This window comes from Paroedura picta, chromosome 3, assembly GCF_049243985.1.
Source record: "Paroedura picta isolate Pp20150507F chromosome 3, Ppicta_v3.0, whole genome shotgun sequence".
NCBI classification, from domain to species: domain Eukaryota; kingdom Metazoa; phylum Chordata; class Lepidosauria; order Squamata; family Gekkonidae; genus Paroedura; species Paroedura picta.
Window position 1 is genome coordinate 141,852,844 of NC_135371.1, and position 27,593 is coordinate 141,880,436.

General features: G+C 41.3%; 1 protein-coding gene across 3 annotated transcripts in view; it reads left to right on the forward strand.

The window, feature by feature from the left end:
* Positions 1-27,593, forward strand: part of LOC143833033 (uncharacterized) — a 165,498-nt gene that overhangs the window by 26,403 nt on the left and 111,502 nt on the right. For 2 of the 3 annotated variants that reach the window (XM_077328338.1, XM_077328340.1), the window contains exon 1: positions 14,777-15,426. The exons of the other annotated variant lie outside the window; for it this stretch is intronic. The gene's annotated coding sequence lies outside the window, so the exon portion shown is untranslated. Of the gene's footprint in view, positions 1-14,776; positions 15,427-27,593 lie in introns of those variants that run through there. 3 annotated transcript variants of the gene reach the window in all.

The window sequence follows — 27,593 nt, forward strand, 5'->3', positions numbered from 1 at the left end:
CGTGGACTTCTAATCTGGCATGCTGGGTTCGATTCTGCATTCCCCCCACATGCAGCCAGCTGGGTGACCTTGGGCTCGCCACGGCATTGATAAAGCTGTTCTGACAGAGCAGTAATATCAGTGTACTCTCAACCTTCCTCACAGGGTGTCTGTGGTGGGGAGAGGAAAGGGAGTCGTCTCCTCTCCAGGCTAAACAGACCAAGTTCCCCCAACCTTTCATCATACATCTTGGTCTTCAAACCCCCTCACCATCTTTGTTGCCCTCCTCTGGACACACTCCAGTTTGTCTACATCCCTCTTTAACTGGGGTGCCCAAAACTGAAAACAGTACTCCAAGTGAGGCTGAACCAGAGCAGAGTAAAAAGGCTGCAAGGATTGAGAGAGGTTGGGTTGCAAAGGCAAGGCAGCCTTTGGTGAAAAGGCTGCAAGGTGGTGACTGTATGACTCACACATTATGGGCAGCATCACTGAGCAGGCTCACCAGCTCATTTTCTGGAGACACAAGCTCTCCTGGCAAGTTGAGCACATGTTTTCCCTATCCCCCCACTTTTCCCTAAACGTGAACACTTGTTTCACCTATTGACAAAAATGTTTGATGGATTGGGACACCCTCTTTGGAGGCCCATAAAATTGGACCCTCTGATCCAAAGGTTTTTGAAACGTGGGAGTTCATCTGAGGACAGGCACCAGCAGCTCTGCTGCAAATTTGGTACCTAGAGTTGGAAGAATATACCTCTCCCAACACCTGAATAACTCCCCCATAGGGTTCTTGGAGAAAATCCGGAATTCTGATGCCATATTGGTAATTGACTTTGGGGATATTTGGGTGTTCTGATATACCTAGAACCAAAAATATTGATTTTTTGTATCACACCAGAGTGCGATATTGAATATTTCCTGTTGCTTGTCAGAGCATCTGTGATTAAGTCTCCAACTTCACCACACCTTCCACTTTTATGCTGCATGCAACTATGGGAAGCATACTGCAATAATAATAATGGTTTCAAAGGTTTCTGTACTTAGAATCATAGAATCATAGAGTTGGAAGGGGCCATACAGGCCATCTAGTCCAACCCCCTGCTCAACGCAGGATTAGCCCTAAGCATCCTAAAGCATCCAAGAAAAGTGTGTATCCAACCTTTGCTTGAAGACTTCCAGTGAGGGGGAGCTCACCACCTCCTTAGGCAGCCTATTCCACTGCTGAACTACTCTGACTGTGAAAAACTTTTTCCTGATATCTAGCCTATATCGTTGTACTTGAAGTTTAAACCCATTACTGCGTGTCCTCTCCTCTGCAGCCAGCAGAAACAGCATCCTGCCCTCCTCCAAGTGACAACCTTTCAAATACTTAAAGAGGGCTATCATGTCCCCTCTCAACCTCCTTTTCTCCAGGCTGAACATTCCCAAGTCCCTCAACCTTACCAAATATTGTTATTTTTTAGCAATTCTGACTTGCATTTTTGACATGTGGGGAACTGTTGTGAGCCCATTTTGTCACATGGACGCTTTAGGCTGATCCTTCATTGAGCAGGGGGTTGAACTAGATGGCCTGTATGGTCCCTTCTAACTCTAAGATTCTAACCATCTCTTCATAGTAACTTTTTCATCCTCAGAATGGTTGTGCAACTCTGACATTCATTCCAGCTAATTATTGGCATTAGTTTTAGATTTGTTCTGTATATAAAATTTGCAGGTGTCAGCTTGGCTCCTTAGGATTTCTTATTGCTTGTCCTTCTCCAGTAAACGCTCTCATGCATTTTTCTAGTACAAAATGAGATCTGTCATCATGAAGATCTTGTTAAATACTCTTTATTCAGCTCACTCTTCAGAGGTGGCTCATCTCTCAACTTTTACTACTGATGAGCTGTCTCCTAAGACTAAGCTTCCTTCCTTCCTATCCAAACATGCCCTGGAATGATATTCATTTTGCTCTACAGCCAGGCAACTCTCTGGAGCAAATACATCAGGTCATATATTAAGGCTATGCCCATCACAGGCAATCCCCTAGAATAATCCAAAGCAGACCATCAGTTCTCTTGGCTGTAAAAATATTAGTGATTCCACAGCACCTCCTCTCTCTGTGTGTTTATTCCTTTTTAAGACTGCTTGGGGGAAGGAACTCTCCCTTGTGTCAATGTAGCATTGAGGCACATTAGGCCAAAAAAGCACCTTTGGCACCATTAGAAAGTCCTTGACATGTTGTGTTACAAGTTTGATAAAAACTGATCCCAGAAAGTGTGGGAAAGTCTGCCAGACTGATTAGGCTCAGACTCCCTTCTCTGCCTCCACATGGTCACCTAGGAATGCTGCTCTGTTGTTTGCTCTGAGTGGCTAAAGTCCTTGTGAAGAATGAGTGGCATTCCACAGGGCCCTCGCTGAGGCAATAAATGAGAGTGGTGGTGTTTTGTGTGTGTGTGTGTGTGTGTGTGTGTATGATAGAGAGAGAGACTTAATGTTTGACAATGTGGTTGTAATTCTGTTTGATAATGTCAGCAAAGGCCTTGCTGACGCTGAGCAACTTGAAGAGGAAGCCAGGTATGAGATGGACAGCTCTTTGGTATTATCAAATTATTTTCAAGGTGATACTCAGTTCAGTTTCAGCTTATTTTCCAACATGATTTAATAACATTACAAGTGACATGCCAAAAACAAAACAAAGATTTGTTCACACGTGCCATTATGGGCACACTGAAAAGTGGGCTATGATTTTTAAAAATTAAAATTGATATTTGAAATTGAGTTGAATGAAAGTCTGTACTCTTCCCCTCTCCTATTTTACTTTGTAAATGGTTGCATGAATTTTGAGATCCTCATTGCACCATCTGGTATTATGATAACAATGGATAATTATGATAGTTAAAGCAATTTACTTATATTCTATTTCTGGTTTCAGAATTCAGATTTTCAGAAGTTGGGAAACGGTTTTGGCAGTTAATGGAAACAGAAAAGAACTTGGAGGTGCCAGCGGCTTGAGGGCCATGCAAAATGATATTCTTACCAACTTTTCCTAGCTCATGTTATTGCTTTGAAGCTTCCTCAGAAAGCACTGAATTGAGACTAAATTTGGCCTGTGTGTTTTTACTGCACTGTAATGAAGGAAGAAATTAGATTTTCTTAAGAATTTTTCCTTTCCTACCTGTGTTAGTCACTTACTTGAAAGATGTTGTGTTAAATGATGTTGCAGAGAGCAGATTTCATATTTAAGACCTATACAAGTTAATGCATGCCATAGACCCACACATCCATGTTTTTCGTCTCATTGCATTTCTCATCTATCAGCAAGCTATACAGTATCTACAAAAATAGTCATTTTCCTCTGAAGAATACAAAATAACTTAGATCCCAAAGACTAGTAGTAAGTTTTATTGTTGGTAGAAGGCCCATCTACATTTTTCCCTGGATCATGCAGATGGCTTTTTAAAATATAGATCAATAATGGAGGAGGAACCCCAATAGTGTTCTACAAGTCAAGTTACAGCTGACTTACAGTGACGCTACAGGGTTCTCAAGGCAAGAGATGTTCCGAGGTAGTTTGCCATTGCCTGCCTCTGCATCACAGTGCTGGTATTCTCTGGAGGTCTCCCATCCAAATACTAGCCCCCCCAATACATGCCCCCCCCCAAAGCCTTTGGCAGCCAGAACTGAACTGTTCTTGGACTATTTTTATGCCTCTCAGAGAAAAAGTAAAGAGAAAACACACTCCTCAGTTGTCTTAAGTAGAAACCTGGATAATCAGTAGAGGGTGAAAAATCATAAATGATGCTCCAGTGGTGGCCAAACTGTAGCTCTCCAGATGCCTATGGACTACAATTCCGATGAGCCCCTGCCAGCACTGGATATGGACATCTGGAGAGCCACAGTTTGGCCAATACTGCTCTATACATAAACTAGATTTAAAGCCCATTTTACCCAGAGATAAAATGGGCACTAACGGGGGGAAAGTTAGGGGCATGAGGAATTGTTGCCAGGTGTGGGCGGCGTTGCCACAGCCTCCACGGTGTGCCGGGTAGATGTACCTGGCAGAGGCTCTCTGGGATTGGCGGTGACTGTTTTTGGGCATCTCTAGTGGGCTGGCCAGTCTAGGAGGCCAGCCGGGCGTCAGGGCAATGGTGGCGAGGGAGAGTGGATGTCGGAGGTGAGTGGAGCTACAGCACGGCTGCGGCGCTGCAGGGGCAGAGCACTAGGCACTGCAGGGCTGTCAGGCCAGGCGCGGCAGGGCCGGCAGCGCGGGCCAGTGGCATCAGCCCAGCGGAGGCAGGGCAAGCTCGGGGTTCGCGGTGGAGCGGCTCGGCGTTGTAGGGGCGGCCGCGTGGTGTTGGTCGGTGGTTCGCTGCGGCAGTGGCAGCCTGGAAGGCCGGCAACAGGCCGGGGCTGGTGGCATTGGCGAAGTGTAAGTCACGGGCGTGGGGGGAGGGATGGGGATGGGCGTTCGGTCGTGGGGTGGGAAGGGTGCAGAGTGGCCCAGCCGGGGATGTTGGTTGGGGGCGGGGGTGTGAAGGAGGTGGGCGGCGTTGCCCATGGTGGGGGGGTTTCGCGGCGAGGGCGGTAAGGGCAGTGGCTGGGCAGAGGGAAAGCATGTTTCCCAAAGTCCAGCCTTGTGGGGTGAGCCTCTTCCCTGGCAGCCATCCAGCAAGGATGGCGGCTCGGAAGGACTGCAGAGTCTATGGCGAGGCCTCCGGGAGATGGGCCAAGTGGCCAATAGGGAGGCGCGCTTTGCACGCCTCCCAATTAGCCACTTGGCCCTGGATTGCCACTCTGAGGAGCGAATCAAGAGCCGCTTTGAGGCTCCTGATTCGCTCCTCAGAGTTTTTATCTCGGACAGGTCCTGCCCTAACTCCTCCCTAACAGCCCTTACTCCTTTATTTAACCTGCTCCACAGGAGCGGATTAAAGATTGCTGTTCCAGTGTTCCTGTGTACAAGGCGGTGGAGACTTCATCATGGTTTGCTGCCATTGCTTCAATGGTCCTGAGACTAACTGGACAGGTGGCACAACTACCAATTTGTTTCACAGACAGTGGACAGGCAAAGAGAGGTTTTTAAAGTATGTTTTTTTTTAATGAGGAGAGGAAATATATATTCTCAAAGCCTGCTATCTGTAAGACCTTTCTGTGTAATCATTGTGATATGAATTCTGTGCATTATCATGAAGTTTCCAGAGAAGGAAATGTCCCCATAGAAAATTTGTCCTCTGGCATTGTTGATCAAGAAACGCTGGCAAGCGTACCCCCCTGTTTCACATGTCAGAATTCTATTTATCTGTGCAGCAATATATAGACAAATGTTGATTTCATTTTCTTGAGCTTTGAAAATGACCATCATTTTCAGGACTTTAGAACAAAATTGGCAATTAGGTAAAATCATGTGCCTCCTGTGTTGTGGTGCCCATGTTATTGCATGGCCTACCTGAAAGAGGTTAGGAAGGGTCCCACTCTCACTGGCATTCCACAAAGTATGCAAACCTGAATAATTCAAGAGGGCTTTTCTACCCACACAATAAGGTAGCACTGTACAAAATGATTCACAAAATGATTGGATAAATTATTAGTAACATCATCTAGAGCAGGTGTAGTCAACCTGTGGTCCTCCAGATATTCACGGACTACAATTCCCATGAGTCCCTGCCAGCAAACGCTGGCAGGGGCTCATGGGGATTGTAGTGCATGGACATCTGGAGGACCACAAGTTGACTACCCCTGATCTAGAGTGCTGTGTAGAGTTTTCTTAATTAGGATCCTGCTATATAATTTGCATCACTAATGTGATGCTTCAGTCATGTTTTTCAGTTTCTGGTTGGTTCCAGATGTCTACAGTCCTAATCCTATCATGCTGTTTATTGAATGTTCCATCCTGTTGATTATATTGACTTACTCTGTGTAATCCACCTTGAATCCCAGTGAGAAAGGCAGACTAATAACATAAATAAACATAAATAAATATAAGTATGTTTACATTATTCTATGCAGGTCACTGGTTTCTTCTTCATTTGTTGCTTAATCTGAATGGCTATGGCAACATTACATGTGGCTTGCTGATGTCATTTTTACCTGGAATTAGAAGAAGAGTTAGTTATATGCTGCTTTTCTCTACCCAAAGGAGTCTCAAAGCGGCTTACATTCGCCTTTCCTTTCCTCTCCCCATAACAGACACCCTGTGAGGTGGGTGAGGCTGAAAGAGCCCTGATATCACTGCTCAGTCAGAACAGCTTTATCAGCACCGTGGCAAGCCCAAGGTCACCCAGCTGGCTGCTTGTGGGGGAGCGCAGAATTGAACCCAGCTTGCCGCACTCCTAACCACTACACCAAACCACAAATTTTGCCCTAGTGAATCAGATTAATTGGCAGGGAGGGCAAACAAGGCTGAGGACCATTAGGGGAAGAAAGAAAAGAGTATCAAGGAAAAATAGCAGCCAAGTTGAGTAGGAGGAGTAATTGGGTTTTATATAAAATCAGAGTCCAATACCACCTTTAAGACCACCAAAGATTTATTCAGGGCGTGAGCTTTCAAATGCAAGCACTCTTGGTCAGACTATGATCTCCTTATCATGCACTTGAAAGCTTACGCCCTGAATAAATCTTTGTTGGTCATAAAGGTGCTACTGGACTCTGATTTTATTGTGCTACTTCAGACCAACACGGCTACCCATTTGAATCTATTCTCTTGGGTTTTATATGCCGCTTTTCTCTATCAGGAGTGTCAAAGTGGCTTACAGTCGCCTTCCCTTTCTTCTCCCCACAACAGACCCCCTGTGAGGTAGGTGAGGCTGAGAGAGCCCTGATATCACTGCTCGGTCAGAACAACTTTAGCACTCCCAAGGTCAGGACCAAGGTCATCCAGCTGGCTGCATGTGGAGGAATAAGGAATCAAACCTGACTTGCCAGATTAGAAGTCGGCACTCCTAACCACTACACCAAGCTGGCTTTTTGGGGAGGTAGAATCATAGAGTTGGAAGGGGCCACACAGGCCATCTAGTCCAACCCCCTGTTCAACGCAGGATCAGCCCAAAGCATCCTAAAGCAAGGTAGATAGTATCTTCCAGGTAACTGGGCCAACTGCACAAAATCTGCTACATTTGAAATATATTTTGAATGGAAGGGATAGTCAATGTAGTTCTAAACACAGCCATCATCCCTTTTAGTCTCAGATTCAGTGAGATGATAGAACTGGGCTAACACCTCTTGTATAACCTAAAATGAAGGCATTATAGCTAGTTTTTTTCTTACTTTGGCAGGTAAAAGTTGCTCTGCTTTCCTAGAGTCTCATCTCACTTTTTATAGCTGTATTCATAATTAACCTTTCAAAGGCTGAGCTCTGTCAATGCCCACCATATGTTCTCATTAGAAAGTTTATGGCCCACTTTATCTTGGAATTATTTGGTATCGATTAATAAAACATCCTGCAAGCTTCAGTTGCATTATATACAAGCTTCAGGTATATATAATGGAGAGAAAATAATTTTTTTAAAAAAATAACTGTGGCAGATGGTGTTTGGCCAGCTTTCTTTAGATTATTCTAAATCATCTTGATTTTTTGTGCATTGATGCATGCTGTTGTCTGACGTAACTCTAGGGCTGAAGGCTAGACCTGAGGGACACTTGTAGTAATGGAAAGGGTCCCATTTATGGCCTCTTCTGGGCTGCTGTTTATTGGAGGCAAAACCTGCTTAACCCTTTGCTAGAGTAAGAAGGTAAGACAAAATTGCGGTCTATTCTCATAATCCTGTCATACATAGTGTTTGCCTGGAATTCAAAGGTTGGACAAAAATTTTTTCATTAGTATATATTTATTATTTAGTGCACAATAAGAAGATTAAAAATAGGTTTAAACCATAACAATCAGAATCTCTGCACACATATAATATATGCACACACAAAATATTACAATAGGACCTGGTTGGTGGCATAAGAACCACAAAATGTGACGTTCCCAATAATATATATTAATAATTCCATATGTGGAGCTCACAATAAAGGATTTAAATTGTAAAAAACCACCACGTTGTCCAAGGCCAAGATTCAGTCCTATGTGTGCATTCTCATGTATGAACTGAACTAAACTTTCCCATTTTGTGATTCTTACGCCACTAAGCAGGTCTTATCATAATATTATATGTGTGCATATATTAAAGGTAAAGGTAAAGGTATCCCCTGTGCAAGCACCGAGTCATGTCTGACCCTTGGGGTGACGCCCTCTAGCGTTTTCATGGCAGACTCAATACGGGGTGGTTTGCCAGTGCCTTCCCCAGTCAGATATATTAGACTTTATTTAACTACTGATGAAGACCCTTTAAGATTGAAACATGTTTGGTCTATGGTCACACCATGTGCAGCCATTAAGTTTGTATGTGCAATGTTGCCCAGATTCTGTTTTTAATATTTCAAACCTGTTTTTAATCTTAATGCTAATGCACCCTAAATGATAAATATTTGTATTCTAATTTTAATATTTTTGTTTCACCTTCAAGTTCCTGACTTGTTCTATCAGGTTGAGTTTTTGTTCCATTTTTATTTTGGGTGCATGATATCTGAGTCTTTGCTGAACCAGTGATGTTGTGCAATACCACAAGTCTTGATCCAAATGGAAAAGTGAGGTATAAACATATAATAAGTAATCTGCAGAAACGTTAGTCTTCTTTGTTTTCACCATGTTTCCCAGAGTGCACAGACCGAACTGCCAAGAAGAAGAGTTGGTTCTTATATGCCACTTTTCTCTACCCGAAGAAGTCTCAGAGCAGCTTACATTTGCCTTCCCCTTCCTTTCCCCAACAACAGACACCCTGTGAGGCAGGTGAGGCTGAGAGAGCCCTGATATTACTGCTTGGTCAGAACAGCTTTGCCAGTGCTGTAGCAAGCCCAAGGTCACCCAGCTAGTGGCATATGTGGGAATGGAGAATCAAACCCAGCCCACCAGATTCCTAACTGCTACACCAAGTCATCACTACAACAACCACTACAAGAATAATCAAAGGCTGTCAGACAGGAAATCTACTGTATATAAGAGAAAAGCATATCACTTGTCTAATTCCATGTACCCAGGAATTCCCCCCCCCCTTATAGCTATCCCCACCCCACCTCTGGAATCATTGCATACAGAAAAATCCTGCAGATGGCAGAGATTCCATACAGCCAACTAGCCATACATTGGGAGCAGATGAGAACCAATACAGGCAGACTTTTCAAGTGGCTGCCAGGTACTGAAATGCCAAGATAAGCTTGGATTGGCAACAATGGACTTAAGAGGAGTATGAATGGAGCTTGAAGACATATATATCTACTTATGTTTTAGTTTCTGTGGAAGAAAATTGTACTTCACAATGATAGGGACATCTGAATTCTTTATTTAAAACAAAACTGCATGGCACTTATTGTGGGGGATGATGACTGTGATCTCATGGACAGATTTCCACTGTCAGTTTACTGTAGGGCTTTAAACAAATGTTTACTGCACTACCAGCCCAATTGGGGAATTGTGTTAATTAGGCACATAATGTACAACCAACATTAAGTGTTTTTGTCTGGAAAAAAAAATATATGTCTTGCAGTAGAATTTCCAAATTGTGAAGAATGGGGATGGGATCTAGAAGGATGATAAATAATATCCAATTGAAGTTATATGGAGATGTTGCACCTGTAGTATATTAGTCTTAGTTAGCTAGGAGGTACATTACTGCAGAGTTCTAGGGACAGGGTGGGAAATGGGGAGTTAAAACATTCCCACCTCTCTTGCCTCAGAACTTTGATTTACTCTTTTGATTAGATGTTTGCTTGGTCTGATGTGAGAATTTGGGCATGAGCTACTGTTGACTTTTGGTGTTTAGCTCTGGGTAAAGTTTAAACAGCACTTATCACAACTGTGACACCTCTGGAAGGCCATACTCATTTAATAGTATGTTTCATGCTACCTCCTTCTTTGAATTTTCTTCTGTGTGTTTCTCTAGCTTGAGGACGTGTGAATACAGAGGCTATATTAACATGGATTGGGATAAAGACACCCTTGTGTGGTCTCTGTCCATGATTTATTTATTGCATTTATATAATGCCCTTCTCTGGTGGCACAGGGCAGCTCACAAGATAAATCTAATATAAAATATAACATAAAATTATAAAATATAGTCAGCATAATTAAAAAGTATAAGTAGCACCAATTTATTCACATTTATTTCCTGTTTCCAGAGATGGGAAATGGCAGCTGATGAGGTGCATCTTCAGGAGTTGTAAATGGGTAGCAGGAAGGCCATTAGTTGTTATCTTCTGGCATCAACCATAGTCCTGGTTGAACAGCTTTGTTTTGTAAACCCTGCAGAACAATTTAAGTTCCCACAGGGCTCTGATCTCATTCGGCATAGCATTGCTCCATGCCAGGGCCAAGGCTGAAAAGGTCCTGGCCCTGGTTGAGGCCAGTTTTTTTTATTTAGGAACAGGAATCCTTGGGAGGGTTGACTGTAATGATGTAGCTTCTCCCTGTCAGCTTTCCTGACTGTAGTGTGTTAACTTTGTTCTATAGAATTTAATGGGCATAACAGAATAAAGTCTTTTTGCACAATTCAGTCTCTACGTTTTCTTGGAAAGATGATTTGATCTGCCCTACAAAGAAGCTGCTTGTCCTGAGCTTGCAGATGGACAAGACAGTAGCATTTAACTACAGTCCAAAGCCAACACTAAATCAACTATCAGTGGGATGAAATTAGAAGAAACCCAAGAAAACCAAGTCTTTTTTCTTGTGGGCTGAAAGATAATGGGGTGGAAGCACTCCTGTTCTACCATTCCAGTGAGCAAAGTTTGAAGCCTTCTTCTAGCCCAGGCTTTCTCAACCAGGGTTTTGTGAAAACCTGGGGTTTCTTGATGGCCCTGGATGGGTTTCCCAAATGGATTGGAGTTAATTGTTTTACTATATAGTAAAACAATTAACTCCAATCCATTTGGGAAACCCTATATAGTAAAACAATTAACTCCAATCCATTTGGGAAACCCATCCAGGGCCATCAAGAAACCCCAGGTTTTCACAAAACCCTGGTTGAGAAAGCCTGGGCTAGAAGAAGGCTTCAAACTTTGCTCATATCACCCAATAAATGTTTAGCATTTTTTGTTAAACATTCATCGGGTAATATGGTCATGTTGAACCCCCCCCCCCCAATGATGGACCTGTAGATGGTAGGAAGGGGAGAAGCCCAGGAAGGTATGTATGCAGCTATGCTTCCCAACTACATGAACAGAGCTTACATTCCTACGGAGATTTAGGTTTAGGGCTCTCTATGAATGCCTGGGGACTCCAAATTTGTTAAGTTCCTCCAAATTTGGATATATTCACCCAGGGCATTGTGCACAACTTTGTATGGACTGTGAGGCAAGAGTGGCCAGCAAGAACAGTCTACCCTCTCCATCCTGTTTCTGCCTTCACATATTTGCTTATGTCCTTTGAACAGCATTGGGTTCTTAGAGTAAAGTACTAAAATATCAAACTGTAGTATGGTATCATGCTGTCTTAGATATTTATGCATTGATTTCATGAATGATATACAAATATAGACATAAACTTGGTGAGGTTTTTTCCTGTCCACTCCAGATAATTTTGAACTAATCAAATGTTATGCACCAGATGGTATGAATAATAATTAAAAGACCATGGAAAAGCAGCATCTTAAGATCTGCTATTCTACTTGAGCAAAAACAATCATTCAATCAAATGAGCTTTAGATATGACAGTCCTTTTATCTGACAACTGATTGCAGAGCTACTCACTGTATTAAACATTTGCCAAGGGAACTTTGCTGAAAATTAACTCATGTTTGTCTGAAGGAGTAATATCCTGGTCTGGAATGAATATGGACTTAGTTGTACTTTTACCTTTAAATGAAGTTAAGCAGAAAACAGAATAACACAAGTACCATGAAGTCCAATCCATTAAAAAAAACCTGATTGAGAAGGGAACATAAAGTGCTCAAACTGTGATAACATAAAAGCACTCACTAATCTGATTGCTCATAATTGTGCAAGTGGAAGGGCTGAACCCCCCCCCCCTTTAAATGGACAAGTGAGAAAAAAGCCAGAAATGTAGAACAGCTATGCTGCTAAGATGGCCGTTAGACTTGGTGATTGTGCCAATAAAATGGCAGTGAAAGCAATCAGACCTATAAGGGATATTCATAACAATGATCACATTGGAAGTGGCATCTGTTCTAGGATATTCTAAAAAAAAAATCATTTCTAGAAGATATTTGGAATTTGCTGTCTGGGACCACATGGAAGTCTAAGATTGATTTATCACAAAATTAAAATATTATACTTCTCAAAAATAGCTCGAGGGAGCTGAACGTTTGAACTTTTACTGGAACCATCGTCTAGTTCACCAAGGTATTCCCATTGCTGTGTATAGATGTGAATGAAGAAAGTTGACAGGAAGAAAGCTGATTCATTTGAAATGTGTCACTGGAGGAGAGTTTTCCAGATACCATGGACCACCAAAAAGACAAATAATTGTCTTCTTGTTGTTAGGTGCAAAATCGTGTCCGACCCATCGGGACCCCATGGACAATGATCCTCCGGGCCTTCCTGTCCTCTACCATTCCCCGGAGTCCATTTAAGTTTGCACCTACTGCTTCAGTGGCCCCATCCAGCCACCTCATTCTCTGTCGTCCCCTTCTTCTTTTGCTCTCGATCGCTCCCAGCATTAGGCTCTTCTCCAGGGAGTCCTTCCTTCTCATGAGGTGGCCAAAGTATTTAAATTTCATCTTCAGGATCTGGCCTTCTAAGGAGCAGTCAAGGCTGATCTCCTCTAGGACTGACCGGTTTGTTCGCCTTGCAGTCCAAGGGACTCACAAGAATCTTCTCCAGCACCAGAGTTCAAAAGCCTCAATTTAATTGTCTTCTAGATCATATCCAACCTAGATTTCTATAGAAAATAAAATAACTAAATGAAGGCTATTGTATCTTAGTCACATCATGAGAAAACACAACTTACTGGAAAAGACAATAATGCTGGGAAAAGAAGAAGACCTGGCATGAGATGGATTGCCAGTTTGCAAGACCTGAGCAAAGCTATCAGTGATAGGATGTTTTGGAGGTCTTTAATTCATAGGGTTGCCATAAGTCTAAAGTGACTTGTTTGCACATAACACACACATCCTCTAGCTGCAAAATAGCTTCCATCTTGTAGAAGGCTTTTCATCATTCTTTTTTCAAAGTGCTTTAAGAGGTGGTTTCTTGAGATTGCGCTCATACATTTTGTAGGACATTTAAAAGGTGAATTACAACTTTTTTTCAAACATTCAGCCTGTGTTTAGTGAATGTGTGGAAATGCCAGGCCTGCCTCTAACCTATGCATATTAGAGGCTGCATACATTTAAACTTTGCGTACATATGTTTGTTTTGCAAGCACATTTCTTCTTATGCATACAGAACTACACATGGATGCACAGTTTTTAGAAATGTAGAGTCTCTTCTGATAATCAGCTGATGTCTGTAGATCAAGATGAGGCCTGTCAGTGATCTCCCAATCTCTCCCCCCCCCCCATACACACACACTTTGTACATTCAGCAAACACGGGGGCATGTCAGAGCATGCACATGATCAGTTACTTTCTTTATTTAAATATTTATAAGTCGCAGTTTCTGCCACCAAAGCACAACTGAAAACAAATTAAACAACCTCCCACAAGTTTAAAACTAGGCATTATATATAATATACTAGCCAAACATTATTAAAACATTAATGATATATAACAATTAGGGGTGCCAGCCTCCAGGTGGGATGCCCTGGAATTACAGCTCTTCTCCGGGCAAGAGATCAGTTCCCCTGGAGGATATGGCTGCTTTGAAGGTAGAGTGCATGGCATTATACTGCACTGAGTTCCCTCACCTCCCCCAACCCTACCCTCTGCGGGCTCCAGCCCCAAAGTCTCCAGGTTTTCCCCAGCCTGGAGCTGGCAGTCCTAATAACAATGAGCATTCTAAGTCATTTCCTTGCCATTTATAAATTCCTTCTGGCATAAAATGCCTTCCCTCCTAAGCAGCCTTAACAGAAAACAGTTTGACCCTGCTGTGCAGGAGAGTTCGTTCATGCCAGCAGATGCTAATAATACCAGGATTACAATTAACCTGTGCAGTTCTCTCTCATCATATATTGTACTCCGCAGAAATTACTTGGACAGCTTTAATTATGTTTGTGCCTTTTCTTTCAACTCTTTTTATCTTTCCTTCAGTTCCTTTCAGGATGGGGGAAGGGTCACCAGTTCTCTGAAGGCTCTTTGTTTTCCTCGCTCAGGTATTAAATTGATGGCACAACAATCTTGGAATACATTACGTTTGCTTTCCTGCTCTATCTAAATGTAGGCCTTGTATTACCTTCCACTCCCCCCCACTCACCGTTCCTCCACCAAGTGTAAATCTTATGCAGGGCACCTAAAGAATGGGTTGCAGGAATGCACTAGAACAGAGACAAATTGTTCAAACTATGCAAAGGAGGATAAAGAAAAGAGAAGACGAGGAGGATGAAGGGGGCAGCTGGGGGGAGAAGAAAAGCTTCCCTTGTCTGTTGAGGTTCTGTGGAGATATGTGGAGAATAGCAAAGTTAATTTTTTTAATGGGGGAAAAAAGTTCCTTCCAACAAGAGCCCGGTTTTGCCAGCACAGTGGCCTACACAGAAAGGTGACATTTGAGAGAACAATTGCTAGGCTGTTTCTCCATGTCTGCCGCTATGAAAGAGGCTTAAGAAAAGGTGTCCTTGGAATAGTGCTAATAGTCATCATCATTCCTTCCTTCAAGGGCTCTCTAGCAAACACTGCCTTATGAAATAGGGGCACACAGCTAATAAACAAAGCACTATAAAAGATCTGATGGTGGTACTCTCCTGCCTCACTTCCCCACTGCTTCAAGGACCGCAGCCACAGTCTGCTGACTGAAACAGCTGCCTGCCTTCTCTCCCCCTACCCCCTACCTGGCTGAGAGTGCCTCATTCTCAGCAAAAGAAGGCCTCTCGATTGGCATGTTTAACACACTCAACTTTGTTAAGTTTGGCTCTTTTCCAGGGCGGGAAACAAAATGGCAGCGCAATCTGGTTGAGGACTGGGCCAGTTCCCTGTCTGGAATTAAGGTTATTTTTAAATTTTACTGATTTTTGGAGAATGTATTTTTCACAGATTGCCCTGCATGTCAAGCTAGCTGCAGTCATGGCCTAGTTGGCTTCTTGGAGCATTCCATTGGAGATGGCACCAGTAAAAATGTGGCTTCAGCAAAATCTGGCTGTGAAGATCTCTACCTGTGGAGAAGTGAGTCCAATGGGCCATGTTTTGATGTGCAGAAGAAATTGTGAGCAAAACAACAGGCAAAGCATTATCTAAGGCAAAGCATTCCAATGCACTGATGACGAGGCCTGGATTTTTGAAATGCATTTCCTGAATCAGAACCATTCTGCTGAAGTGTATGATCCAGAAGGTAAGGAGGAATAATGACCAATTTTGCATTGCGCCTTCATGTTCAGAAAACTTAGACTTCAATCCTAGATTCTGAAAGTAGCTTCACCCCAAGGGGAAATAAGTAGTTGATACCAATGGAATGTATATTGCAGAGTATCTTGAGTCTGTCGCCTTGCTGCCATTTTGAGTCTGTAGCCCTCCTAAGTCTTGACTCATTTCCTTGAAGACTGACTAAAAAACTCAAAGGCATTGATTAAAATATGTGTGTGGGTTTACTTCTAGGTGCAGATACCCTCTGAATTGTTAATAACATCTTTCTCTCATATTCATTTAGATTGAAAGGGCAGAAAGAGCACAATGCATGCTTATTAGTTGCCTAAGAAAGAATGAATTTTCATTGGGTGTTTATAGCAAAATATTTTTTGTTCATGAATTCCATCAAATGTGTTAATATTTTGATATTATTTGGAGGGAAATGAAAAAAGGCCAATCGGTTGGACAGTAGAATGGTTCTAATTTTAGGGACAATGTTGCCAATATGAAATTGGAGGTTTTTTTTAAAAAAACAAATATTAATTCAGGACAATTGGAATAGCATTGCATTTAAAAAAAACCTTTAAATTACCATCTTTCCTCCCCATATATATGTATGTATATATATAATGCACATGGACAAGCAAATAGTTTATACAGATCTCATACAACATCCACAGGTCATAGATTCTGTTTCTGCATATTATAAACAGAATGTACAGATGCAATGGCCTTGTATTTCTCTGAATTCAAATGTGGATTGTACCACTTTGAGTATGTTCATAGCCATCTTTCTGTCAAATATTCATGATGATGGAGGATCTGATTTTCTTATTTATTTTGTGCTGGTTCCATATTTTCTTCTGTTCCCCTATTTCATTTATTTGCAGTTGTGTGAACATTTATATATTGATGTTGTTGATGAGTGCTGAAGATTGTAGCCCTTAGCGCAGTGTTAGTGATATGGGTGGAGCTCAGGAAAGGCGACTAGTATCTCTTGTGAACAGTCTGGGTATTTTTGTTTTCAGTTTTTGTCAGCTGGTGGTTTCAATAACTTTGTGTGCCGTCTGGGAGGTGACGCGTTTATGAATATACCTGGTATTATTATTAACAATACTAAGGTTTTACCGCAATACAAATTTAAATTAATATTTGTGATGAGACATCATTAAATCATAATTTCTATAAACTCTTTAATCATATGCATGGAATTATTTTTCAATAAATATGAAGATTGTATTTCACAGTCTTCATCTCTTGAAGACATCCTTTGTACATCCAGGTCAACCAGAAAGATGGACTTTTTAATTTACTCTTGGGGGAGGGGAGCATATTGCCCTGTTTGGTAAAATGTAATCAGAATTGTAAACAATGCCTCCCAATACATCTGAGTGACAACTGAATCTAAGGAGCAGTATAACCTTATACCTGAGGTTCATAAATCGCAGTTAGAAGCTCTTTGGGAGAGCAGCATGAAACTGTTTCCCAAACTGCTTTTTCTGTTGTATAATATCATAGTTTGAAAACTGTGAATAAGAAACAACATATCATTAATGTAATTATTAGCCATCACTAACTGCAACCGTTTTTTTAAAAGGCTAGTATCTAAACTGATGTGAATTATTGCCTCAATGAAGATTTAATTAACAATGCAGATTAATATGTGCTTTACTCAGGGGTGTAGTATAAGATTGTCCCACTTTTGGAGGGACAACTGGGGATACCTGGCAAATTATGTTGAAATTAAAAAAATAAATATTACAATACTATTTTTGCGTTCTATGCATTCTATGAAACTTTTTGTTGCTACATATAGACCAAATTTTTAATCAAGAACCCCCCCCCCCAGTCAATGGTGTCCTGCTTTACCAATGTTAAAATCTGGTCACCTTAGTGTAGTATTAGAGCGGTAGTGGTTTTTTGGCAAACTGATTAGATTGTAGTCATGAATTCCATTGACAAGTAATCCTAATACTGTTCTCTGTGGAGTTTTTGTTGTCGTTTTAAAACATGACGGGAGAACTGTGTGTTATTTATATATTTATTCAATTTATAAACCACCTTCTCAGCATGCCGGCTCTGAGTAGTATACAACATATAATTAATAACAAGAATAGATTAATAAAAATTTTAAACATTAAAAACACTTTAAAACATTATTATTGTCTAGCAGTAACAGCAGTTACAGATGTTATTTCTTAGAGAGTCACTACTGAAAGATCTTTTCCAGATTAAGACATTTTGGGGAAGTGTTTTCTGTCAGGGATCTACATTAGATGTAGGAAAAATGCAAAGTGGACAACAACTTGAAAGAACAAAAGCAACAAAACAACTGAAAAATGGTTAGGACTCTAAAGGTTGGATGTCTGTATGATATATCTGAATAATAATAAAATTATATAAACATTTATTGTGTTCAGCTTACGGATGTTACACGGGACTCTGCTATGAGACAGTTCAGAGAGGAGAGTGGGCTAGGTGGCTAGTGGTATTGAATTGACAGATGCCCTAGGCTACCATAAAAAAACACTGAAAGCAGAATGTTTTTATCCTTTGGTCAAATTATAGTAAAGTTACTTTGAATGCTGACAGCAATTGGAATTGTTATAAGTGGTGAGGCATGGCCACGATTATCAAATTAGTTTACTGCCTCACTAAATGTTGCTAAAAGTGAATCTTTCAAGACAGCCTCTTCCTTCATTGCCATCTGCACAATGCTGTTTTTGTGGCTTGTAGATCTTCTATTTGGGAGATTTTTTTATCACTGCACAACAGCATTCAACAGTTCATATCTTTACAATTCCTGTGTGAAGTATGGAAAGTAAATATTCAATTCTGTAGGGCAAAAGCAGTCTGACTGGGTCTATGCTTGTTGGCTGATTCCTGTAGCCCAGGGGTTCTCAACCTTCCTAATGCCATGACCCTTTAATACAATTCCTCATGTTGTGGTGACCCGCATCCAGGTCTATGGTTGAGACCAGCGCGCTAAGGAAGATCTGGACCCCCCCCCCCATCTTCGTACTGGTGGCTGGAGATCAATTCTCCCATGTCCACCCCCGGAGGTGTTAGTTAGGGGGGGTCTTCACCGCATTGTATCTTGGATCTTTTGTATAGCTAATTGTGGATTGTTTATTGTTTTTAGGGGAATTTTATTGGGGATTTTATATGTTGTAACCCACCATGAGCCTTTTCGGAAGTGGTGGGCTAAAAATCAAATAAATTAAAAAATCATGCAAGTGTTCTTTCACAGAAATTAAACTGACCAATGGCTTGAAGATCCATTGTTCATGATTGTATATAAATTGGTTTCCCCCCCCCTGGGTTTTCTCAGTTCAGTTCTGCCTCTTGTCCCACCATGCCAATCTCGCAGAAACAGTGGTGGCGCCCCCCCCCCCTGGCCAAGCTGCTCACCCTCCCGTGACTCCTGTGAAAAAGTTATTCAATCCCCAAAGGGGACCCGACCCCCAGGTTGAGAACCACTGTTGTAGCCCTTTTGAATTTGACCTTTATATCTTGCCTGTGAATGCCACACCTCCGGAAAAAACTGTCTATTCTTAGGACTTTGATAAAAGTGTAAAACTAACTATTTACCTTCCGCTTGTACAAAATGCTCATGAGAATTTGTCTTATAGCTTAACTGCATCTCACTTTGCATTCTTCTGATTTGTTTCAGCAAGCATTGTTGTAGATCAGTAATAGCTCAAAGTTCTTGGAAGTTTGGTCCCAAAGCCTGAGCAGTGATTATACTGATATAGGCTCAAGTGTACCGCCTTTGCTTAAACTTTGATCTGTGCTTTCTCGTCTGCAAATCTTGTGAGCAGTTAAAGAGAGATTTCATTTTCTTCAAATGCTGTGATCTCTCTCTCTAGTCTAGTAGGATAATGAGCTTGTGCTGACATCTCAGCCATCTTCATATTTGTAAACCTTCTCTCATTAACGTAATGATAGTGGCAAGAAAATGGAACACAGGTTTAAAAACACTGCACTAGGTCCAGCTAAGAGCCAAGGTGAGTTTGAAAAACTTGGCAAACATTGTAGGCCAATCATAGCATAGTGAGAAACATTGTTCACCTATGTTTTAGATCTTTCTCATGCTTTTGTGTATCTGGCTTTAGGCCATTTCTCAGAACAGAAAACCCACATTTTTGGTAATTACCTCTTAGCAGGTGAAAGCATACTTTAACAGTGAGCCAGAGCAGTGCAATGAATGGAGAACCAACAGATAATGCATAAATCAGTTCCTTTTGTGAACAAATGTGTCACAGCCCAGGTTCATAGTAGAATATCATGTCACTGTAATGTACACGTTTCCTGACTGATTATTTATTAGTTATTTATCAACAAGCTGTTTATCCCACCTTTTTGCCCTCACTAAGGCAGCTAACAAATTGCAACACATTAAAACATGCATTTTTAAATTTCATCTTAAAAGCCTTTAAAATCAACACAAAGATACAACATTAAAACAAGTACAAACCACAACTTAAAATAAGTACAGAAGTCATTTTTTAAAAGTTAAAACACTGGATACAAAAAAAAGGATCACTAAGGGAAAGTCTAGAAAAATAAAAAAATCTTTATTTGCTGGTGGAAGACAGCAACAGAAGGGGCAGGTGGAATTTCTTTGGGGAAAGTGTTCCAGAGTTTTGGTCTCTCTATTGAAAAGGACCTCCCCCCATGAGCTCTGTGGAGAACTAGACTTTACTCTCAAAAAAGGGATGACATTGAAAACAGTAGCCCTGATTAATTTCCCCTTCTACTTCATATTATTTAGACACACTTATCAATCTTTGTCAATGGCAGCCAAGTGAAAGGGGGAGGGAATGGTATTCATAGCATCATGATAGCATCACAGGTTAATGTGCTGAAATAGCAGCACAAGGCTATTGCTTTGAGTGGCTTTCCCTAATGCCTAGTTTTTATTTTAATTAATTAATTAATTATATTTTTTTAATTACGGTCATTGACCAGCATCAAAGTATCTACAGACCACATACATTATTACAGCGTTTTAACCGGACATTCGGCATCAGGGAGTTAACAAAAGCACAAAACATGAATACAGCATTTTGACAGTCAGGTCACTCAGCATCAACAGTAGCTAAAGATTTCCACACTCTGCTGGCAATGTAGCAAAACTTTGCAACCATGTAAGAAACAGAATTATCTTTATCTGCAAGCAAGATGTTAATTAGATGATCATCTGTAAATCCAGGAAACCTTGATAGCAAGGGCAAGATTAAACGGCTTCTGGCAACCTTATAAAAGTCACTGTATAATATAATGTAATTATAATATTATATTTATAATTATAATATAATTAATTTGATTTATATACTGCCCCTCACTGTGACATCTGGGGGAGAGATACATGGAACAGCAGAACTAGTACATTTAAAACCTGTATAGTAATATGAACTATATTATATAAAGTATAATAAAGAAGAACAGGTGGAAAACAGTCAAAACTCAGGACTTTCTGTACAAGGTAATAGATCAGATCAGAGGGGGGGGGGGAGACAGCAGCTGGGCGGCAACTGTGGTGTGTGGATGTCAGAATTGCTTGATGGGTTTGAGGGATGTCCTGGCACTGGGCTCAACAAAAATCATGGCAGAAGAATTCCATTTTGCAGGCCCTATGTTTGAGTTCCAATAGGGTCTTAATTTTGTTGGAGAGCTTGTTCCAGCAGGCTGGGGTGACAGAGGAGAAGGCTCTGGCCCTGGTTGAGGACAGGGATCATCAGTCTGTTTGAAGGGATCGAGTGGGTTGCTCTTTGGGGAGTTTAGGCAAGCAGACTGTCCTTGACCACACATAGCCTCGAAGGTGAGTATCAGTACTTTAAACCTGATCCAGTATTAAATTGGAAGCCAGTGCAGCTGGTGGAGGAAAGGGGTGATTTGATCTCTCCATGGTACTTGAGCGAGAACATGGGCAGCTAAATTTTGGGCCAACTGCAATTTCCAGAGCGGGGTTCGGGGAAGACCTGTGTAGAGTAAGTTTCAGTAATCCAGCCTAGCAGTGACCATTGTGTGAATCATTGTGGTGACTTGTCAGTGGCCTGCCTGGTATAGACGGAGGGTCAGGCACTGAATAGGCTTGCTGCTGTTTGAGAGTTAGGCTTACTTGAAATCATGTTTTTTGAGTCCAATGGCATGTTTAAGACTCAAATCTGGAGTCAAATTTTGTTTGCTACTTCAGACCAACATGGTTATCCACTTGAAATCATGTTGCTATGTTAAACATGCTTGGGTTCCCTTACAAGCAATTTTCATGTTGTTGGTGCCAAATGTTGGCCACCTATGTATAACTTTTCATACTTGTATTACTTGTAATAGATGTGATCCAGAGAATGACAAAGATATTCCAGTTCTATTACAGGCAATAGGGGTTTAACCACAGCATTAGCCGAAAGGACCAGGATAAACAATCATATTCAAATCCATGACCTAAAATCTGATCAGTGTGAACGGGTCTGAATGACAGTCAGTTGATGAGCTCTTTTATTATTGCCAATGCTTCTGTATGGGTTTCCTGATCCTGTAAGAATCCTGATCCTGTAAGAGAAGGGATAACAGAAACTGGCCTCACTCAGGGCTACAATCCTTATGCTCATAAGAGCATATTGAACCCTTTGTGAGGCAGACTTCCTCTCTTCCAAGAGAGAGAGAACAGTTCAGTGAGTGGGATATAGTTCTTGCATGGGGATGAATGCATTGAGAGTGCATGTAGGCGACAGCTTGAACCAAGTTCCTTTTTGTGTTCTACTTAGATTAGATTTTACTCAGCAGGGTGAATTCTTAATTAGAGCAACCCAGTCCCGCAGCTGCAAGCCAGTCCTTTGGACCCCTGCGTGGCCTTCTAAGGTTTCATGAGGGAAGTTGTCATGCCCTATTTCCTGAGCTCTAATATCAGAGCAGTGAGCTGTGATTTCACTGGGAGGAAAAGACATGTAATTTAATCATCTTTATTAGATTCTAGGTAAGGAAGAGGGCACATTGGGCAGGTCTTCTACTTGTTCTTTGACTTTTCTAGTAGCCCTAAAGGATACTTGATAGCTCCTTTGATAAGGAAGAAGGCCAGGAAAGCTAAATGACATCTGTGTAGACAACTGATGCTTCAATATAATTTAAGTTTGTGACTTTTGTCTATTCTTCTCTCTTGGGTCAGATGAGACTTTGGAAAGGGCTACATACCTCATGTTTTCAGTAATGCCCAGCTGTGATTTGAATCTTTGGCCCCTTGGTTGTGTGCTATGCAAATCTCAGCAACCCAACTTTGCTAATAGATCACCAAGGAAAGGTGAAAATGAAAAAAAAATGACCATGAACCCTTCATAACCTCGTTTAAATTTATCTAAAGGCATGTTCAAAGATTTGGGGTATGAGTTATGCAGCCATTTCCCAGAGAGCCAACTTTTTCCTTTTAGAGACAATGGATGATCTGGATGCGATAGTTAAATAGAAGATATTTGGGAGATCATTGTTTGGATTCCTTTATGATCTTATAAATCATTAAAAGAGATGATATGATTTGTAGTTACTCTGTGGACCTTATTGATAAAAGGTACAGTATAAATATTTTAAGTAAATCAAATAAATAGCTGAATATTTGAACAGTCTTGTCAGAATGAGGAATAATATTTAGCAAATGATATCAGGTCAGTCCTTTGCACTGCCAGTGCGGTTAGAAGTGATGCATTCAGGAAATTGTATTGATATGTGAACAACAAAAGGGGGAACAAAATAATCTAGCCTATGCATACAAGCTGGGAACCTAAGAGGTTGAGCAGTAGCACATATCAAATATTACATTACAAACATTTATTACTATTCATGTGCACATTTGAGATTTTAGAAACATCACTATTAATCATACATTACTGTACAGATCCAATACATATTGACACATGGATAATGTTTATAATTGATGTTATCTGACCTGAGCCCTTGGGGAAGGGTGAAATATAAATACAATAAATTATTATGGTGTTCTGTCATGAAGGACTATTGGGAAATATTGCCAGAAACTAACAGTACAATCCTAAACCCTTAAATTCCCTACCTCAGAAAAGAAAAAAAACCTGAAACTGCTATGCACCTGCATGGCGTTTAGAAGGTCTTATGCTCCCCTGAAAATGACAGAGTCTTGGAGAATTTTTAATAGCATTATCTGGTATGATGAGGGGGTTCTAGAAGCTAGAGAGTAGCCACATTGCCCACATTTCTATAAAACAAAAATAATTTTTTAGCAACTTAAAAATATCAACAGATTTATTGTAGCTTTTGGTACATGAACTTGAACCTCAGTTGGAAGATGTTGGAATATTAAAGAGAATATTTCCATAATTAGCAGAGTGCACAATGGCTCAAAGCTACCACAGAAGCCATGTGTTCCTTGTGTGTGTGGAGGTAAGAAAACAACAAACAAAACGGAGACTTCTCTTTACCTTTTCAAACTACGGTACTTTAACTACTTTATTATAGGAAATCCATTTCTAGATAGGATAGGGAAGAGACCGAGTTCTAATTTATTCTTACTAACTAGGATGGAGAGAGATGCAGGAATCTATCCTGCTCTCACAGTGCCATGATGGAGAAAAAGATGGTGTGTTTGAGAGAGGGGAGGAAGAAGCAGGAAGCAGGAAGTTCCCTGAAAGTACATAACAAAAGGACAGCAATGCAATAGAGACAGCAAGGCTCTTCTGTGTCAAGGACTGTTTTTCTAACTCTCTGATATTCCCCTCTGGAGTCTTGAGGCTAAGAGACATCACAAGGTCCTTCACTTTCAACAACACGCACACACTGCAAAAATAAAGCTGAAATGCAAAAGATAAGGATTCAAATAGGAGATGTATTAGAACTTGTGTGATGTCCTGTTTTATATTTCCCTTTTCTGAAAGCTCCCATAATCTTTCCCTTTCCCATATTTCATTTGCTCCTTTGACTTACTAACTAGCCAACATCTGCCCCCTTATCTTCCACTTTCCCTCCTTCCCTGCCCGTGGTAGCCTCTCCCATTCAAAGATTGGCAGGCCCTGCTTCCTTCTCTCTTTCCTTCCCACCAAACAACTTACCTTTCATCTGTTCCCCATCTTCAGTCATTTTGATTTTCTTCATTTATTCCTCATCTTCCTCCACAACGGGGACTCAAAACAGTTTATTCATTCTCCTTTCCTAACCTGTGAGATTGTTTAGGCTGAGAGTATAAGAATGGCCCAATGTAAACCGCTAAATTTCCAAAGCAGAGAGGAGATTCAGGACTGTCTCTCCCAGATCCTAAGAAAACCAAAAAGGGGATATTGTTATAAAAACTAAACCTAGCCAAAAAGTAGTTAGGACCCCAAAGGTTAAGTATCCACAAAATATAAATAATCAAATTATATTTTTATTGTGCACAACTTATAAAGTTAAAAAAAGACAAAGGTTAATCATTGAGATAACATAATCTGTACCATACAATGCTAGACCGAACATGTTTCGACTCCTAACTGGGTCTTCCTCCAAGGTCTAATCTTGAACACACATGTAATACAATAGAGCAGTGGTCCCCAACCTTTTTATCACCGGGGACCGGTCAACACTTGAAAATTTTACTGAGGCCCGGTGTGTGTGTGGGGGTAGTCTTTTGCCAAAGGATGTTGTTGCCTGAGCCCCTGCTCCACTTGCTTTCCCGCTGGCACCCCTAACTTCCCACCACCTGCTGGGGGGCACTGACAGCAGGAGCTGCACAATGCCATGCCGAGGGGGAGCCCCAGCCATGGCGGCCACTGGAGAACACCAAAGGTGAGCCGGTGGCAGAGTGGCAGGGCAGCCCCTGAAGCAGCAGCTGGGAAGGAGGATGAGGAAGAGCTGCGGCCCAGTACCGACTGATCCATGGACCGGTACCGGTCTCTGGACCTGGGGTTGGAGGCCACTGCAATAGAGAATGCAGGTAGCAGCCAGTGAGATTTTTTCCACCAGTTCATTCTCTATGAATAAGAAAATCAGTTAAAATGAAACTGATAGAAAAAGTCCATTTATCAAGTTTAAGTCTCCATCTCCAAAGCTGTTAAAAAATTATGTTGAATGTCAGTAGCTTTTGTGCATGTTTGAGGTCAAAACATGTTAGCTCTAGCACTATATGGTGCATATTATGTTATTTCAATGATGACCAGCCTATGGGCTTTGTCTATGTTTTTAATTTTTAAACTTTATAAGTTCTCTTAGATCCAAGTCTGAAAGTCTGGCCAGTTTCCCACACCGGCTTTTCTGGGATGGCTTCCGTTGAACAGTATCAAGCAGCTGGATCTTGGTGAGTCATGCAGGTCACAGGATAGCAACTCACCTGGTGTTTGTTGGTTGGAATTTTCCCGAATGAGTGTTCTCTCAATGTATTAGAAGACCTACCCCTTCCCCTGCTTTTTCCTGACAAGAAACAAGATTTGGAGTCTAGCATTATGGTTATAGTTGCTTACTAAAGGACACTGAGGGCATTTCTTTCTTTCTTTCTTTCTTTCTTTCTTTCTTTCTTTCTTTCTTTCTTTCTTTCTTTCTTTCTTTCTTTCTTTCTTTCTTTCTTTCTTTCTTTCTTTCTTTCTTTCTTTCTTTCTTTCTTTTTCTGGAAAAAGATGTCTTTATAGTAAAAGGTAAAGGTATCCTCTGTGCAAGCACCGGGTCATGTATGACCCTTGGGGTAATGCCCTCTAGCGTTTTCATGACCCATTATGCACGGGGGAAATAACACACATTCGGGGTGGAATGGTGGCAACTAAAAGCACCGATAACGCATGGAGCCGGCTGCAACCGGCCGCAGCTTCGGTGCATGCTGCCGAAAAAGCCGCATCAGCGAAACGCGGAAGAAAGCGCAGCTTCCGGGTGACTGGGGCGCAACCAGAAGCGGCGCCGGGATCGCCACATGTATAATTGGTTACTCTGGGTTTTGCCGCCATCGCGCCCCCTCCCGTGCCTAATCGGTGTGCTTCGCGTCTTCCCCCTCCGCGTTTTCCATGTGATCCGAAATCGCAGTTTCGGCGGCCGTGCATAATGGGCCCATGGCAGACTCAATACGGGGTGGTTTGCCGTTTACCCCCCCAGCAAGCTGGGTACTCATTTTACCGACCTCGGAAGGATGGAAGGCTGAGTCAACCTTACTACCAGTCTCATGGGCAGAGCTTCAGACAGCATGTCTGCTGCATTGCCACTTGGCTCCACAAGAGGCTTTTAGCTTCTACTATACACAAACAGTTTCCAGTACAGTAAAATACAACACTGACATAGAACAATACAATCAAATAGCCAAACAAATTAACAAGCATAACCTGACTCACACAACCTGACATAAAGATATCATAGAATCATAGAATCATAGAGTTGGAAGGGGCCACACGGGCCATCTAGTCCAACCCCCTGCTCAGCGCAGGATCAGCCCAAAGGTGTCAAGATTGCAAATTGGTTTATTTATAATCACATTTCTAATATACCCTTCCCTGAAGGCTCAGGAAGGATCATAATGTTCAAGCATACAATATACATTTATTGAATTTTAAATTTTAAAATTTTAAAATATTAAAATTTAAAATTTCTCAAAAATATAATTTTTATAAAACAAAAATGAAATACAAATAGAAAAAACTACAAAAAACTTTTGCCCTCTTCATCCAGTCTTCAAGCTGGAGCCAGTGCAGTTGGGAGAACACAGGCTGAATATGTGCTCTTGATTGAGTCCAGTAAGGAATAAACTGCTGTCAAATTCTGGCAGGACATTAGTAGGAAAATACCGGGTATTACAAGATGGAGCAATCACTGGACAGTTTTAGCATATTGACAAAGAACCAGGAGTGAATGATGAGTTTAAATGTTCTCTTGATGGCCCATCCTGGGTGAATTGGATGTCAGACTGCCTTTATCAATGGCTGGACTGGATTAGTAATATTTAAGGGTTGCCCAACTGCCTATAGCTAGAAATGATTCACATTACCTTGATGAAGTAGTTGTGAGTTCCTGCATTGTACAGGGGGTTGGACTAGATGACTCAGGAGGTCCCTTCCACCACCATGATTCTATGATTCCATGATTCTATGAAATATTCCATGAAGCAAGGGATATGATTGTATTAGGCCTACCTTGGAGCTTAGCATTGAAAGTTTTGTTTTGTTTTTAAAGACCAAATATGTC